Source organism: Pinus tabuliformis, chromosome 1_1, assembly GCF_031772625.1.
Source record: "Pinus tabuliformis cultivar Carrire ecotype Pingquan chromosome 1_1, CPIR1, whole genome shotgun sequence".
In the NCBI taxonomy this organism is placed as follows: Eukaryota; Viridiplantae; Streptophyta; class Pinopsida; order Pinales; family Pinaceae; genus Pinus; species Pinus tabuliformis.
The window spans coordinates 804,642,588-804,661,208 of NC_142297.1; the positions used below are offsets into that span (position 1 = coordinate 804,642,588).

The window sequence follows — 18,621 nt, forward strand, 5'->3', positions numbered from 1 at the left end:
TTATTTATTGTTTACATAAAAAATGCACTAATATAAGTGCATAAATGTAACATGTAATTTTTGAGATAAAAAATATATTTTAAATAATTTTGCATTTCTTAAAAAAACATATACATGATGATAATGATATATAAGTGGATTATCAAGGTTTGATTAGACACTATCACAAATGAATTATGTCATTGAACTTTTTTAACTGTAAGGCATCTAATTTCATTATTTAAAGTCATTTTTTGTAAATTAGTATTTTAAATAAATTGAAATCATATCACTTGAGTTAGAATTATATCATTGACTTGTACTTACTTATGTCCATAAATATGAGTATACTATGATGCAATTTTTCGAAAAATACGTCTTTTAATTTCTTGATAATAAGTATTAAGTGGACTATTTAGGCTTAATGGGTGATGGTTCATAAGTGAATACTACTCGTTAAATTGTAGGGCATTCAATTTTTAACCCATATATTTTATTCATATATTCTTAAATCACCTATTTGTATATGCAATCATCTCATCTCATTTAATTTAATAAAGAATCCATATATTGAATTTTATTTGTCTATCATGGAATTTATTAAGATTGTATTAATCTCATATTATATTGTTTTGAAACAAAACTCCATGAAAAACAAAATTCTCTTTTTAATAAAACATGGAATAATTAATTAACAATGTGTTAAGTGGACCATCTAGACCCATTAAGGAGATGGGTAAAATATGGTTGTATTTAAACTTTTTTGCACCATAAGACATTGATTTTCTAATCCATATTAGCATTTTTTCATTTTCATTTCTTAAATATTTTATTTGTGGTTTAAATAATTTCATAGAATCGAATATGAGTTGAAGAATTCTATTTGGCTATATGCATTGATAGAAGTTCATAAATGTGATGCATTTTCTAAATGTAACTCTTAATGTAAGTATATATATATTTTACAAAAAAAATTATAATTAATTGATAATGAGTTTTAAGTGGTCTAAGCGTGTAAATGTGACACTTTGTTTAAAAAATAAAACTCCATGTAATATGAAATGTTTTTCCCAACAACACATGGAATAATTAATTGGTAATGAATGTTAAGTAGATTGTTAAAGTTATTTAAAGGTACAAGTCATAAATAAATGTATTTAAACTTTATGCAACATATGGTATTTGATTTTCCCACCTTTATTAACATTTCGTAAATTTCAATTCTTAAATAAATTATTTGTAAATGAAATAATCTCATAGAAACCAACAAGATGAGTATGTATTAAATTATATTTAGTATGTATGTATGTGTAAATGGAATTTATTTTTGAAATAAAGATCTCAATGTAAGTAAAAATATATATATTTTTAGAAAATTAATAATTTAAAATCAATTATTTATGAATTCTAACTGGTTTATTCTATTTTGAATTGACAATTTTTTCTAACTATGCATTATTAAATCAATTATTCCTATATGCAATCATGTCATATAAGTCAATAAGTCAAGAAACCATTAATTGATTTTTATTTAACTATCATGTGGTTTAATATGAATGTATAAATGTGAAATTGCTATTTCTAGAATTAAAAAAACCACGTAAAGAAAATGAATTTTATAATAAAACATGGATTAATGACTTCACCATGAGCATTAAGTAGACTATTTAATCTCATTCAAGAGATGGGCTATAAATGGATGCCTTTAAACTTTTTTCACCATATGACATGCTTTTCCCATCAATATTAACATTTTGTAGATTTCAATTCTTAAATAAACTATTTGTACTTAAAATAATCTCATAGAATCCAACAAGACTCAAAAGTTATTTATTGAATTTCATTTAGTTATATGTATTCATATAAGTTTATAATTGTAATTTATTTTTGAAATAAAGCTATTAATGTAAGTAAAGATATATCTTATACAAAACTAATTAGAATTAATTGATAATAAACTTTAAGTGGTTTATTCAGACTACATGAAAAATCAAGTGTCATAGATGAATGCCTTTTAATACATATTTAATATTCAAAATCAATATCTTAATTATAATTTATTTGTATTTACATTACGTATTTAATAATTAAAGAACACGGGGAATTATATAAATTTCAATTAAAATACATGAGTTATGTTTCACACTTATTTCTTCCCCATTAAAAATGGTTATCATTTTCTCTTCTTAGTGAAAGTAATGATCAATCATGGTTTTCCATACAGTTGGTTAACACTAAAATTACATTGAAACTATTACTGGTTTTGACACTGTTGACAAGGAGAGATCAATATCCACACTGCCATCAACTGTGCTAATATTTGAAAACCCTTGCCTCCACTACTCACAAGAAGTCACCACTAAAGTTTCTTGTTTACTTCAATTTTTGACATTGTCCATCATAATGGAATGACTTGAATACCCATTTAAGAACTCTCATTTGATGTACTTGGATTTGAGTGGAGATAGATCAATGGTGCCTAACTTTCTTGAAATACCTAGATCAACAATGTATAACTTTTATAGTGGATGTCTGCATGCTATGAAGATGAATGATGACCCCCTCATTAGTGGTTCATAAAGGCACATAGGGACCGTAGGAAATTGAGCACAAGAACATTTTACTAAGGTTTTAGTAGACTAGTTTCAAAGAAATGCAAGGGACACTTATCATTGTCATTTATAATAAGATCTTCACATCACCATCATTCAATCAACAAATCTCCTGTAGGTTGGGGGAAAGGGGGTTAGAGTTGCCATATTAATATGATCTAGCTTAAATCAATTTCTTCTAACAATTTGATTTCACACTCCTTTTGTGTATTGATACTATTGTACATAACAACCACATGTTTGACCTATTCATGATCTCTAATTGCTTTGAAATTACTAAAATTATTTTAATATTGAATCAAGTCAATATGATGATTTACAAACGAATGAATGTTGTTGAAGGCCCTGTAATAAAATACTTGCAAACAAAGGTGATATTCTTACTAAAGGAATTTTAATAATTTACTTGATAAATGTTATGTGCAATATTCACTATTCACAATGCATAATTCACTAGTAAGGCTAATGAGAAATGTGTCATAGGTAAATGATTTGATATTTTTGAAGCATAAGATATGTGATTTCTCAATCGATAGTTTTCATAAATTTATATGCTTGAATCAATTAATGGTTGTAACTGCAATCATATCATATTGAAAATCAACAATGTACAAAGTGAGTTATTCATTGTTTACATATAAAATGCACTAATATGAGTGCATAAATGTGATATGTAATTTTTGAGATAAAAATGTATTCTAAATAATTTTGCATTTCTTAAAAAAACATATATATGATGATAATAATTGATAAGTGGATTTAATCAAGGTTTGATTAGACACAATCATGAATGAATTATGTCATTGAACTTTTTGAATTGTAAGGCATCTAATTTCATTATTTAAAGTCATTTTTTTGTAAATTCGTATTTTAAATACATTGAAATCATCACTTGAGCTAGAAATATATTATTGAATTGTACTTAGTTATGTCCATTAATATGAGTATATAAATGTGATTTATAATATCCATATATTATGATGCATTTTTTTCGAAAAATAAGTCTTTTAATTTCTTGATAATAAGTATTAAGTTGACTATTTAGGCTAATGGGTGATGGCTCATAAGTGAATACTACTCGTTAAGTTGTAGGGTATTCAATTTTTAACACATATTTTTTTTTTCATATATTCTTAAATCAACTATTTGCATATGCAATCATCTCATCTTATTTAATTTAATAAGGAATCCATTTATTTATTTTTATTTGTCTATCACGTAATTTATTAAGACTCTATTAATCTCATATTGTATTGTTTTGAAACAAAATTCTATGCAAAAAAAAATTCTTTTCTTAATAAAACATGGAATAATTAATTAACAAATTATGTGTTAAGTGGACCATCTAGACTCAAAGAGATGGGTAAAAAATGGTTGTATTTAATATTTTTTCACCATAGGACATTGACTTTCCAATCCATATTAGTGTTTTGTCATTTTCAATTCTTAAATAGTTTATTTGTGGTTTAAATAATTTCATTACTAGAATCCAATATGACTTGAAGACAAAATCACTGCTGATACTGGACATGAATGGGAAGTTATTTATTGAATTTCATTTAGTTATTTGTATTCATATAAGTTTATAAATGTAATTTATTTTTTATTTCACACTCCTATTGTGTATTGATACTATTGCACATAACAACCCCATGTTTGAACTATTCATGATTTCTAATTGGTTTGAGATTACTAAAATTATTTTAATGTTGAAACAAGTTAATATCGCAATTTACAAAAGAATGAATGTAGTTGAAGGCCTTGTAATAAAAAACTTCCAAATTTAATGAAATATGTGTTATTGGCGAGATGAAGTCAATTGGGATGTGCTGGGGGACCCATCAACCTAACAATAATACTATTGGTAGAGAGGTGGGGCCACTTAACAAGTTGGCCTAGCAAATTGACACCCCAGATCGACGGCCCTTCCATTGGCTAGAGGAGTGGCCCAGATGCCTTAGCCCAAAATAAAAGATGGAGGCGTAAAAAGGAACATTGCAATAAAACAAGTGGGATTATGTGAACTTAGTAGTTTTGCCATTGGTGGAGAGGTGGGCCAATTGATAGGTCATCTCGAAAGGTTTACCCTAGATAATTCTCAAGCACATAGGCGAAAGGGGAGTGGGGTGAAAGGATCAAGATGACGTGTCTCAGTGGTCCCCACCCAGAGGTATAAGGAAGTTCAACAAAGAAAAGTGTCGGGACAAAGGAGTCAGGATGACGTGTTCTAGAGTGTTCCGCTTGGCGTGTAAAAGAGTGGAGCTTAATGAAAGTGTTGGAACAAAACAGGTGGGGTGAAATAGGTATGGTATCATGGTAGGTGTTTGGAACGGGTCCCCTGGGGGTCATTTTTAGGATTAAAAACCCAAGTTTTGGGGAATAAGGCTCGAAATTTGTATAGAAGAATGTAAAGTCTCTGCATTTTGTGGTCGCAAAGCACGAAAATATCTAAAGTCAAAAAGGGTTTTCCGCCCTTAATCTAGATAGGTTGTGTCAGTTTTAGAGATCTGCCCTTGGTCCAGGGACCATGGGATTGTATGAAAAGGAGGTCTTAGAGGAGTCTAAGGTAGGAAGAAGTGAAGTAGGAGTACTTGATGAGTTTGTGAAGAGCTAAGAGCAAGAATCTTAGTGTAGGAAGAGGCTCTACAATTGAGTGCACAGAGGCCTAGGGTAGAAGTCTGCAGCCGAGTGCACAGAACCTTGTAGCTATGTGCGTAGGGCAAATAGAGTTTGTGTTGAGAGTCCAAATCAACAAGAAGGAGAAGTATTCTAAAATTACTATGCATTTTTCCTCTGTGGATCACATGTGATTATGTTATGTTAAGTTTTGGGTTTATGTTATAATGCTAATTTGATGTGCGAATGTATATGTTTCTATCTGTTATATAAATGCAAATAATGATATATGTCTATGTGAAGATAATATTAACTGCATGGTAAATTTGGCAAACACTTAAGATAATTCATGAAATTATACAATAACATGGTAGCAAAGGCGTGTAAGCACCTAAGCCACTAGGTAGGGTTACGTGAAGGAAAATCATATACTTTCGTGAGGGCTCTAAGAGACAAAAGAGAAAGTACATCAATAAGCCCCAGGGGCTTATCGATCTGTGTGAAGGAAGGGTTAAGGTATAAAACCGACGTCACGACCATCTCAGGGTGTAGAAACTTGGTTCTTGCATCCCCCCATACTACTTCGGGTGAGACTTCGATCCACGCTCCGCAGACTGATGCCGAAAGGGCCAGTAGTGTAGGGATTTGCTTGGCTAACTAACATTGAACTTGGATCAAGGCCCATCAAGCCAATCGCAAGCGTGCCACCCTGGCTGCTTCTCCATTGGTCAGAAAGCGACCCCATTATACACACAAACTCGGTGAATAAGCCCCAATGAATAATAAAGGAGAGAATTGGGATAAGGGTGTCAGGATGACACATTTTGGAGGGACTCGCCCGAATTAATTAAAAGGCACCATTGAGGGAATCTTCAAGATAGTGCACCGAGGTGAGCTGGCGCAGATTGACGAGGCGATGGCCCCGTGGACCAATGAGAGGCAGGGTGAGAAAAGGTAAGGTCCACTAGCCATGTGGTTGCAAAACCCCCATCCTGTGACGTCAATGGGGAGGAGGGGCAGGCTAGCACAATGATATTGGGTCGTCGGATGGGCACGTTCGATTTTGGTCGTCAAATAAAGGCCCAGAACTATGAGCTGGAATCAAGATTGTGCCACTGCTTGCTAGAGTTGTCTGTCGAGTGGTTTACCCTAGTGCAATCCATGGATCGAGGCACCGATGAATGAGAACCGTCGAATTGGTGGGGAGATAATCGTCAGTGTGATGTGAAGTTAGTAGGACTCACCTTAGGTCGGGGTTCAGGGGTAGGAACCGACCTTAAAAGTTTGTGAATGGGTGGAGCCAAGCCTGACTAGGTTGAGAGCCGAGAGTCAAGCTTGAACAAAATGGAATTACATGTTGCAAGGAAAGCCAACCCCGACTAGCCTATGAGCCGACTACCAGGTGGGCCAACAACGAGCTACCACATGGTAGTTAGACGAGGTGGTAGGGTGAAGTGGGGCATATCTTTGAGAGGCCATATCTCTTAATTAGGCAGTCAGATTGAGGCGAAATTTTATATCATTGGATTCGTTTCGATGAGGTAAATGCAATGGTGATGGTCATTCTAAGCTTAGAAGAGTTTGAAAAAAAGTCGAAATTTCTATACTCCAATTTCATAATGGTACTTTGGAGATCATATTTACATAGTGAACACCCCTTATTTATGGTTTTTGGTTTTAGGTAATGGGCATTCTCATGATATATATATATATATATATATATATATATATGACAAATAATTAAATAAATCTATAACTTTAAAAAATCATTATAAATATTAAATTTTTATACGCTTATTAATTAAAATTTTGAAATATTATAATTATTAATATGAATTATTATTATTTAAATTTATTTTAATGTGATATTTATATTATAATTTTGTGGAAATTTTTATTTGTAATTTGTTAATAAAAATAAAATTACAACAAAAACAAATTAAATTAAATCCATTTATTATTTTTATTTTTTATTAAACTAACACTATATTTTATTATTATTAAATTTTAATATAATGCTAACTTGAAAACATCTCCCCTATATTTCAACCAATGTTTTTAAAACCGGAACCGGTGACCGGACCGGTCCACCTAATGAACCGGTTTACCGACCAGAACCGGTCTAACTGGCACTGGTTTGGTCTAAACGAACCGGTTTTAAAAAAATACATTAAATAATTAATTTTTAATGAAACAAAACTATTTTTAAGATGTAAAACCATGATTCCAAGCCAATAGAGACAAAATATGCAAAGTTTGCTCATTTATATACCATGTAAAGGTGAATACATCAAAATGGCACCGAGTGCAATACATATCATCAACAAAATAGCAAAATACATAACAAATGAGGCTCTAAATGGCCTATAAAGTCCAAAAACATTGCTGCAAGCTATGAGGCCATTGGCCTACTACAAGTCTACAGTATACACATGATCAATCATCAAGTTCATTACCACTACTAGTAGTAGACACAAGATCATCATCAGGAGCTACATAGACATCATCTGGTTCAGAGTCTGAGGATGCCTCAGCCTGATCTGCAACCTCAGTATCAATGCCACCAATGACAATAGAAGTGGACCTAATGGAAGCACGAGTTTGTCGACCTGCATGACTAGTGCCTTCCATTGGTTCCTTGCCTTTCCTTAATGCCGCTATTGATCCTGGTTCTGATGCCACCACATAATCTGCTTCATCCCCCGCCAAAGCCATGTCGATATCAAAATCAGCCTCAAACACAGGTTCTTCAGTCTCCTCCACCCATTCTGATGTTGGATCAATATCGTCCAACACAATGGGATCTAGATTAGGAGTTTTTCTTATCATTTGGAGCTCTAATTGCATTTATTGTTTACCCCCAAACCATGAAATCCTGAAAACCATTAAGTCTGCTGAATTTTGAGTGAAATCTAAAATTCTAGTTTCTCCATATGAATTCCAATGAGGTCGAAACCACTCTCAAACATCCTGAGTCATTTCATGGTAATGTTAAAAAATTAAGTAAAAGGATGAAAATGAAAATTAAAGGAAATGTCGCTTTTACTTAACATTACCATTAATTGCCAACATTGTTAGGGTTGAAACACCCTTAGTCCCCCCCCCCCCAAAACCCCTCAAACACAGTCAAAAACATGTTTTTTTAACTTTATGGTGGTTGTGCCTAAAACCCGCCGGTTTTCACCGGTTAGGGCCAAAAATCGGGCAAATGAAGGGTCTGACCGGGTTTTTAGGCCGATTCGGACCAGCCAACTAGCTAACCGGCCGGTTTGACCGGTTACCGGTTTTTCTGAACGATTTTTAAAACTATGATTTCAACATCTCCCCATATTAAAATGTAGAAGGCAACATGTCCCAACACAATAATAATTAGCTTCATCTCAAAAAAACACTTTTTAAAATATGAGTTTGAAACTCATTAAAATGGTATATGAGGCGTTTGAAATTCATTAAAATTGATAACGGATAAGTGATGGATTTGAAATTATGGCAAAATTAATAAATTATTTAATTTTAAAATACGAATTATAAATTTCAAAATTATTTATATGTCTTAATTTTTATTTTTTTAACATGTGAAAATGAGTATTTATTTGAAAAGATTATTAAAGTGTGAAAAATGAGTATTTATTTAAAAAAAATATTACGATTAAAAAGTAATACTTTTTTTAACATGCGAAAAATTAGTATTTATCTTAAAAAAAATTATTAGGATATTTAAATATTAGGAGTAATAAGGTTAAGATGAATCTAGTTTAATGTAATATTAAATTAAATAGTATTTTTATTATTTTATTTTATTATTACACTTATTCATTCATACAAGTAATAAATATATATTAGATGGTAAATAATGATATAGGCTTACATAATGTTAAAGGGTTAGTTAAAGTTGATTTAATACTAATTATTTAGTGATTAACAATACAACTTTATACTAATGATTTGGACTCAACGAAGGATTGAGAACCATGGTCATGCAATGTTTTCAACTTGTAGTAAAGATGACATGATATTTTAGTTTATTTCATGTTTTAGGTGGTTGTAACAAAGATGATTGTAATGTATGCCATGACCTTATTTAAGATATATAAAGAAATGATGAAATAAATGTGTTTATATATATATATATATATAAACTTTGTAGTTGGTCTATATGGATAATGAGTAAGAACTTGTAGATATAGGAGGTCAATAGAATCATTATTATACATATTCAGTTAGGACTATTATAATTGGATGCATTTGGGTTTATTGGAGTCTTATCTTAATATTTAAGGAGTTATTTATAACTCATCATAACAATTTTTTTGAGAATTATACTTCATTCCACATTTGGTGTACATTGTGTGTGTGCAAGTTATGACACTTTGTTGTAATTTATGTTCATTGCAGTTACAAGTCGTGATGGGGTGCCATGCTACTACAAATGGTTTCATAGTTGAGTAGTGGAAACATAATAAAAGTGTCGATAGAGTGGATTTCATGTTCTTTATGCTACATGATAGTGAGTGTTAAAGAATGTCACATTAACATAAATATAATATGGCAAGAAAATAAGATAGTGCCAACCAGGTCAAAAGAAGATAAATAGAATAATATAAAAGAATGAACTACAAAAAATGACAAACCAAAAATGCAATGGATTGTTATGGCTCTAATTGTGAAAGCAATTGTGCTAAAGTTCAACCTTCATTATGCAATTGCATCTAGTCACTACACCATAGTTTAGATAGGAGATGGATTTATCCCTAATATAAGTAAATACAAAAGGTTGCCATTAACGAGATACTTATAAAGTTGATTTGATTTTTAACAAACTTTGCATGAAACAAAAATTAATTTGATATTCCTAAGTTGATCACTTAAGTGAGCATGGGCTCAATGAACCTTAATCATCTTAAATGGAGAGTGCCTTAAAAATCCAATTGGTAAGATTTTGTTGACTATGCTTGAGAATGTAGAGTTGATGAACAACAGTTTGATGCATGTTGATCTATAATGGATGCCATGTCGAAGATGAATTGATGAAGATTATATTACAAATTAAAGATTAAGCATTGGTTACAATTGCATCAAATGAGAAACTAAGGCTTATTACATATGAAATCATGGTAGAATCTATTACGACTACACTCCTAGTTGGGCTACATGCTAAAAGGTTCCTCCTACTTATTACGGACACCTTATATAAAACACTACAAGCAAAAATGTTCCTTCTACATTCTAGAATCTTATTGAGGCACATATAATGTTTTTCATATTAAAAACATTGGTGAATTGAAAATTCAAGTATAATAATAATCTTAGTATGGTACCAAAAAGTTCAAGAAATCTTCATAAGGCTATAAAAATTTGCACTTGTGTGTCCCACTAAGGACTTGGTGATATTTGAAGGTTTATATATCCTTGGAAGTCAATGCCAGCCTAAGGGTAGTCTTTGATGTGTACTAACTACTATTCCCACTATTCGAAGGGGATCTGATCAAAGACCCATCCATTATTACCACCTCATGGGTAGTGCATTATTTGTAACTAGGCCATCCATGACTCTATAGGCAATGGTTTTTAGACTATGATATGAGCACATATATAAGCCACCCACTCAAAGAAGAAGAAATGCTATATGATACCATAGAAAGGGGCTTTGAATCCCCAATAGAATAAGTAGTTAGTGATGCAAATATATTCTTTCATAGTTCATTGATTTCTAGTCAAATATTTTCCTTTAGTGCTTCTCATTGCTAGATCCATATAGTCCCATGATAGGTGCTAGGAAGTGCATAATCCAACAAGATAGACTCTTTTCCTACCTAGTGCACTCAAAACGTTATGAAATTGAGCACACCCTAGACACTTGAAGTCCATCAAACAATTAACTAATAAGCTAAGATATCTACCTATTGAATGTACATGAACTATTACAGGATTGCATGTGTCCCAATGTCAATATAAAGTAATTACTCTATATCGACATTGAGATGTTAAGCTCCCATAATTGTTGCCAAGTCGACTCCCTTTACAGCTGCCAAGTTATTACGGAAACCAAATCTGTCGCCGATTCCGTTAACCATCTGCCGCCCATTCCAAAAATTATGGAAACCATCTGCTATTGATTAATTTCTTGTTGGGAGCTCCTGGAGTGGTCCATTACTCCCACTACAGTTCTCTACCATGTTGTGTGGAACACTTGACACATAGCCAAATAAAGCTTGATGGAAGCTTGGCTATAAATATTTATGTTTGGTCCCCAAGGTCACTAACTCAATCCCCTTCAACGTTACACCATCAAATCAGAGTGAGAAGAGCTTGGAAGTGTCACACGGGTGAAAGAAAAAGTCTGCAGGTTGCCTTCATTCAATCTCATAGATTTTCTGATATTGTCATATTTGGTGAATCGCATGCTCCTGGAGATATACTCTCTGCCAAGATCGAACTTTCAATATGAGACATATGCAATCCTCTGTACATAGCATGTAATGGGAACAACCTTCCATAATTATAAAAATAAAAATAACAAAAATAAATATTACAATTATTCTAATCCAAATTACCACTATATGTAACTCCTTGGTATCAAAATGTCTCGGGGAGTTTTCTCATATATCCATTACACCCATTACAACCCTGATAGCGGCTTTTAATATCAAGGAAGAAGTGATCACACCAGTTGCATGTACTTTATGGAAATGAGTGGTAACGTATAAAGGTGAGTTAGGTATTGTAATTTCATACAAATTAAAAAAAAACTGAAAGGTTTTTGTTTAATTAACAAGGGATGAATTTACAATGTCATAATGTAAGTTTTTTGAAACTATAGGAAATTATATCTAAGTTTGGTTTAAAAAATACATCATATGTATAGAAATGAGATTTTTGTATGTAAAAACCATTTCAAGAAGATATTCTTATAGTTAAAGAGGTATTGAGAGAAGAGATAAAACTATTTCATGGGATATCCAGATTTAATTGAATCTCACGAAATTTTGATGACAACATCACATAACCGAACTTCCCATAACTCTCGTAACAACATCCCACATGTGGACGCATTGTTCTTTTGAGGTGGGATCATGGCCCTAGCTGGACCCCTTCGACACTTGGTTGGCTCGAATGTGGAAGTGGGTGGTTCTCGCGAAGCTGAAATGTCTTATTTGGCTCCTGGGCCGCAATCACATCCTTACTTGGGATAACCTGAACAAGAGAGGATTTTAAGCCTAGCATCTGCTCCTGTTTTGTCAACTTTTGGACAGACAATCCATCATAGATTACTTACAGGGCTGGTTTAGATATCTGTAACTTAAAACTCTCCTTCTATATATATATTTTTTTGGGAAATTTGGTGTTGCAAGAACAAATCTATTTTTGAAAATTTGTCCCCAAATTTGCATGCTACTACTGCCCGAATTGTGAACTACTTCATGGAGGTTGGCCCTTGTAAAGCCAGTGGCTGTAGGTGTCGTAGGGCACATATGCGCCTTGACAATGTCTACCCCATTGCCTTTTTTGACAGTGCCTCGGGTGGTGGGGAGTGTGGATGCGGGGCTCTAATTTCTCTTTGCTCATTCAGGACTCATCAATTCTTTTGGTTAGGGGCCTTGGGCTCCAATACTAAAGTAGAGGTTTTGGACCTGTGGAGTGCCCTTAAATCTTGTGGTTCGCGGTGGAAAAAATTACAGTGGCAAGAAATTCAAAAGTGACCATTGATTGAATAGGGGAGAGCACAGTCTTGTTGTGCCGTCACTATCCCACTAGCTCCTACAAATCCAAGCCATGAAGACAAAATTCCGCTCCGTTACTTTCTGCGAGAGCAGAATTCTCAGGCAGACCTACTTTCCAAAAGGTGGTCTCTGTCATGCCTGGACAGATCAGGCTGGAATGCCTTTATCGGGGATCAGTTACCAGCTCTGGATCCTTTGCTTTCACGTGATGGAAGGTTTCTCTTGTTTGCTTCCCGAGGCAAAATGACTTAGATGCTCTGTTTTATTTTTTATTAGCCTTGGCTTTTGCTACACAACTTGATTGTCTCTTGGGATGCTTTCTCTGGTTTTTTATTTTACCAGTTGGGATTCTGGTCCTGCTTTGCCTTCTATTAAAGGACAATCTATGAAATGGGAGGAGATTTTAAAAGCTTTCAGTGATGGGTGGCAAACACAAAAGGAGGTCAAAGAGTGTACCAAAGAGATTAGCAACATGTTATCCAGAATGGATGTAGTTGCAGACCAATTTGCAGGTGAGGTATTCATTAAGTTCCTCGGATTGCATCAAGAACGTGGTACTCATATGCCCAAACCAACACGGACGTGAGGGATTACATTTCTGTGCAGAAACATTTTTTCTCATAACTTACTTCGATAATTACTAATAACCCATCAAGGCAGTAACTAACAATGAAATAAACACTTCCGATGGCATTTCATGATGGAATCGACATTGGTATTTATAAAATTACAGAGATTGAGATATCAGATTGACAATGAAATACAAAAGTCAGATTTACAATAAAATCTTTGCATGCACAAATTGGAAATATAATATCCTGAAAGTAATGAATGATGTCAGTCTTCTATATCACATAATACCGCTATCTGTAGCGGACTTAAATGTTTCCGTTGTAGTCTAGTTGGTTAGGATACTCGGCTCTCACCCGAGAGACCCGGGTTCAAGTCCCGGCAACGGAAGTCATGCTCTTCGACGTTTAATATTTTTCAATGTTGTTGGGATCGACGGAAATGTTCTACAGAATATATAATTAGAGAAATAACAACGGTGATCTTCTGTAATGAAATTAGATGCGCTTAAGGAACAAATGTGGAAATTAGATGCACTTGCCGGGGATCGAACCCGGGTCCATTATTGAAGAAGAGATTTAGAAAAGTAACAGCAAGTGATATTAATTATAAAATGAAATCGACTGGAGATTTAGAAAAAGGAAAAACGGGTGATATTCTAGAATGAAATTAGATGCGTATAAGGATCAAATGCTGATATTGTAAAATGAATGGATGCATTTGGCGGGGATCGAACCCGTGTCCAGCGGAGAAGAAGAGAATTAGAAAAGGAACAGGGCCGAACCCGAGCCCAGCGGAGAAGAAGAAAATTAGAAAAGGAACAGCGCTGATATCCTAAAATGAAATTAGACGTATTTGGCGGGGATCGAACCCGGGTCCAGCAGAGAAGAAGAGAATTAGAAAAGGAACAGCGCTAGATATCCTAAAATGAAATTAGAACATCTTAGGAATATCCCTTGATCCACGTGTTCGTCATCACCCACCCACTTGTCTTCATGCGGAATAAATATTCCTCCACCTAGAATTCCTTCACTTAGGCAAGATCACTCATGACTCTGCTCCTCCTTAACTACTATACTACGTTGTGTCCTCACATGATCTGATTCATTAACCTCCTGGCCTCCCTCTTGTATACATTAACATTGTATTCCTCACACGCCATGCCCATAATGTGGAGCATCCCTCCTCCTTTGTTGGGTCTCCCGCTCCATGCTCCATCTTGCATTTCCACTCCTATGACTCTTCTGACCCTTACAACATTTCCCTCCAATTTTCCATAGCATAACTGAATGGGAAGCAGAGGAGATGCACCATGGTGGGAACATGATGATGAACCTTTGAGCTCTTCGCAATCTCCTCACCCACCACCTCCTCTCTCAAGAATGGGACTCCTCTAATGTCGCTAGAAGAATTGCATAAATCAATTCCCACTCCAACCACCTCTACTCCTCCCTTCGCCAACTCTCCCATGACCTTGGTGTTGTCTTCCCTCCGGATCTCCCCTCCTCATCCTCTCTTGGTCCCTCTACCTCAAAATTTCTCTCCCTTGGCTCTTCCTCACCATCCACCATCTATGTTGTCGAGCGTAATTCCCCTTCTAGTGATTTACAGAACACCCCTCTTCATTCCATCGACATGAAACTTGCAAACGACAGACTCTCTCCCCCTTGCCCCAGTCCATACAACTGTTACATATTGGAATAACTACCCAAAGTTGGCCCCTCTGGTCTTAGAAGCACATAGGTTGCTGGTCCTCGAAGGGAAAAGGTTGCTAATATTGGTAGTGTAGAGATTGTTGGTCTTGGAAGCACTAGTCCAACCAACGAAGGACTAGCACATCAACAGGAAGTCCGCACTTTCTTTGAATTACATGGTGCTAACTGAGCTTAACCAACTCCACTATTTTTATGGTTTTGTCATTAGTATTTATTTTCACTGACTTTGTCAACTTGTTTTGTCTTTATGTAATAGTTAGAACAACGGTTAGGGCTCTCTTTCATTGGCCTTGCTCAACTCTTTTGTTTTGGTCTTATCAATCTCTTTTAACGATAATGAGGGCACTAATCTTCTTCTTCTTGGGAAAACCATTTGGTTTCCCCCTCTTAAGGAAGATGCTCTGCCTTCTATATCCTTCTATGGAGCCTTCGAGCCGTGACTTACCATGCTTATCTGCTTGTACTTTTTGGAAACCATTTTTGTTAATATAATGTAAATCATTTTCCAACAAAAAAAATATCCTAGGAAGTAAAATAAAAATTATTTTCTTTAATTAACATTGAAAATAAATAAAATTTAGTTAATTTACAGATAAATTTATATGTTAGATACCTAATCCCTAGGGATTGAGATATATTATAAATCTATTTGTAAATATTAAGTTAGGATAAATATGAAGAGTCATAGGTGAATAGGAAGGGTCAATTAGGCCTTTTGGAGGATGAAACCAAAGGTCACTTCCTTTTGTATATATGCATGATATGAGTTAATGAAAATCATCCAAGCATGGAGTTACTCATCCCCGCCTCTCAATGGTATGAGAGTGGGTTATTTTTTTAACTCCATGATTATCTCCTCATTTTCTCAACATTGGGTATTACTTTCTCTCTCCTACATGCAAAAACACCCCCTTGTCATATCTGAGATCTCTCTCTCTCTCTCCCAACTACTTCTCTCATTCGCATTCTTGCCTCTCTCTTGGACCTTTTTCATTGCAGATTCATTGTTACTTCTCTAAGCATTGTAGTAGTTGATGTTCACGTGTGATATTTTTCCTCCAAGCTTTATAATAGTATATCCATTTGCATATCTACATTCCTTCTTTTGGAACTCTATGATTTCCTTCCTTTGATCATTGTAGCAGTGGATACTCAACATATTATCTTGAAACTTGGGAATCAACCTTGACACTCCAACTTCCTTGTTGTATTCCTTGAAGGGGAGTTTCTTATTATATTACTATGATTATGCATCTTTTTCCATGTTTGATACATCAAATCTTGAAAAATGTGCAACAAGAAATGCTAAATTTAGAATGTGCTAAAAATAGCAGTTTGGCCAGTGAGGTCATTGGCCACATTGGGTGAGAGGTGAAACTGCTAAAAATAGAAAGTTCTAAAAATAGCATTTTGGGTCCCTTCCTCTTTATAGCAGTCCCTAGTCTATCTATAGGAAGTAAAATTATTTTTGGTCTTAACATCAGTTTAAAATATTAATTAATTAATCTCCATGAGCTAATTAATTATGGAAAATTAAACTTGAAGTCTTTGTGAGATCATGCAATTATTTTCTCCCTTGATTTAGGAATTTATCCCTTGATTAAAGGAGATAAGGTTCAGTTCTATAATGAGAGAATCAGTTGGCTTAGATCTAACTAGTCAAGTCCAGTTAGATTATTTTAACAAGTTGTTAAAATAATAAAATATAGTTTGTTAATGCTTGCATGCATGTGACAACTATTATTTTAGATAATCGAGGATTCACTCATGGATGACTGTTGCATGTCAGTTCTGTCAAAGACCCCATTGAGATTAGATGGGGGACAATGTACTATCAGATGCTTAACTATTTCTAGTAAGTAGTTTTTGCACGGTTGAGGAACTAGTGTTCTCAAGGAATACGTAGTTGGACCATTGGTTGCTTTTGGTATGTTGGAATTAATAGAATATTCTTTTGCTATTATTTCCTAAGCAAACTACGTAAGGACCATAGGGAAAGCCTATATAAACAGGGCTTGGGTGATTCATGAGACATATCTTCATATCTTCATAGTTCATTGAGAATTGAATAGCTTGAGAGCTAATTCTTTTTGTATTGTGAAGAGGATTTCCACTTGATTGATAATACATGGTTGGGGTTTTATGCTGGTGCTTTCCCCTGAATATATCTTGTGTTATGTGTGATTATTTCTCTTGATCAGTTATGCATGTTTCTACTTGATGTTGCTCATGAATTCGATTATGCTTCCGCTTAATGTTTTGTAGAAGTAGAACAAGTATTATGCTTTACGACATTACATATATGGGTTTGTTCTACAGGTGAAACTTCTACATGGTATCGAAGCTAGCTGATCTGTAGAAAAAGTTCTACGTGGTATCAGAGCTAGCTGGTTTGTAGAAAAATTCTACAAAATTCTACATGGTATTGGAGCATAGGTGATCAAGCAAGAACAATATACTAGTAGGAGGAATTCGAAGTTTCTTATTTTTGATATATATCTCAAGTTCTTATCACATCTATTTCATCGATGGCGTTCAATGGTTTGAGGCTTGAGTATGCCCTTGATAGCAGCTCAAACTATATAACTTGGAAGGATCGCATGGAGGTAGTTTTGGAAGATAATGGTCTTAAGGATTTCATTGATCAAGAAGTCCCTAAGCCCACTGACAAGACTGAGCTGATGGAATGGGGTAAGTGTGTGGCTAGAGCTAGGAGAATTCTCTTGGAGGGAGTGCGAGATCACATTGTCTCGAGCCTCCATGGGAAGGAGACTCTGCATGCAATGTGGAAATCATTGAAATATTTATATCTGAATAGCAGTGTTCAGAGGACGCTGGCACTGAAGGACAAACTTCGAAAGATCAAGTGTGAAAGGGATGAGACGATATCTATGTATCTGACCAAGCTCATCACATGCAGGGATGAGCTTGCAAGTGTAGGGGTCGTGACATCGGATGAGGATATGGTGAGTCTAGCACTCACCATAGTCCAATGAATATGATCTTGTAATGTCTACTTAAAACTTTAACCAAAAGCAATGAAACTAGTGCTATGTAAGTAGTCTACCTCCACTTGTAAAATAATGTAGTGGTAAGGTAATAGTGTAGACAAAAGGGGTAAAAGAGGAGTAAACTCTGGTAAAAACAATAAAGAAGTAGGTGTAAATGGCATAAAAGTAGGGACCAACACCTTGCATAATCATTTGTGGCATAGATTGGGCACTTGTCTTAGGTGTACTTGGAACCGGTTGTTGGACAATTATTTGCACAGTAGGCTGAACAAATGTTTAAGGAATACTCTAGACAGGGTGTTGAAAATATACTTTAGGAGTTCCATGGATATGTTGTTGAACAAGTTTTTGTGATATAGTTTGGCTAGTAACTTAGACAGGTTAATAAGCAGGCACT

General features: G+C 34.4%; 1 non-coding gene across 1 annotated transcript; it reads left to right on the forward strand.

Moving 5' to 3' along the window:
• Positions 1-13,815: 13,815 nt before the first annotated feature.
• On the forward strand, positions 13,816-13,888 carry TRNAE-CUC (transfer RNA glutamic acid (anticodon CUC)). Its single transcript has one exon. It is a non-coding gene; the product is annotated as a tRNA-Glu (tRNA).
• The last annotated feature ends 4,733 nt before the right edge of the window (positions 13,889-18,621 follow it).